The sequence below is a fragment of the Nyctibius grandis genome, chromosome 6, assembly GCF_013368605.1.
Source record: "Nyctibius grandis isolate bNycGra1 chromosome 6, bNycGra1.pri, whole genome shotgun sequence".
Lineage (NCBI taxonomy): Eukaryota > Metazoa > Chordata > Aves > Nyctibiiformes > Nyctibiidae > Nyctibius > Nyctibius grandis.
In genome coordinates this window covers 72,853,967-72,854,589 of record NC_090663.1, presented here as the reverse complement: position 1 = coordinate 72,854,589, position 623 = coordinate 72,853,967, and positions in this window count along the sequence as shown.

Below are 623 nucleotides of genomic sequence, written 5' to 3'. Positions count from 1 at the left end.
CATTTTTGGCTCCATTCTTAATTTGTTTGCTATCTTAAGTTGAATCAGTAGAAAGATACAAAATATATAATCCTGTTCCTGAGGCTTAGGGGTTTTTTTTGTTGTTTCCTTTCATGAAGGATACGCTATTGTACCAAACTCAAGGATGGTATGTCTTTTAAAATCATATTTCCTTTTAACAAGACAGATTGTGTTTTGGTCTGTTTCAATGGTCAGTGGAGTTGTATTAACTTTCTTCCATGGAGTTCGTTTTGTACAGTTTTTTCATGTGGAGCATTACAGTGGATTGCTGTGAATGTCACCCCCTGTAACAAGTGATTACAATATCTACAAGCCCATTTATCCAGGATGAGGAGAGAAAGCCTTCTTTGGATAACTAAACAAATTGTACCTTCTGCCTAGCTCTTTTTCCATCCTTTTTTTCCCCCGCCGCTTGTTCCCTACTCTGGAAAGTTAAATGTTTTATCTTCTGTGTGCTCTGGAAGTTTAATTTCATGGGTAAGCCTTTTTTGTGTGTTTATCTGTAGCAGTAAGGTTGTTTATGGAGTCAGAATACTTTTGTTTTTGTACGAATGACAGGCAAAGGGCAGAAGCACTGTGAGCTACAGGAGTGTTAGAACAAA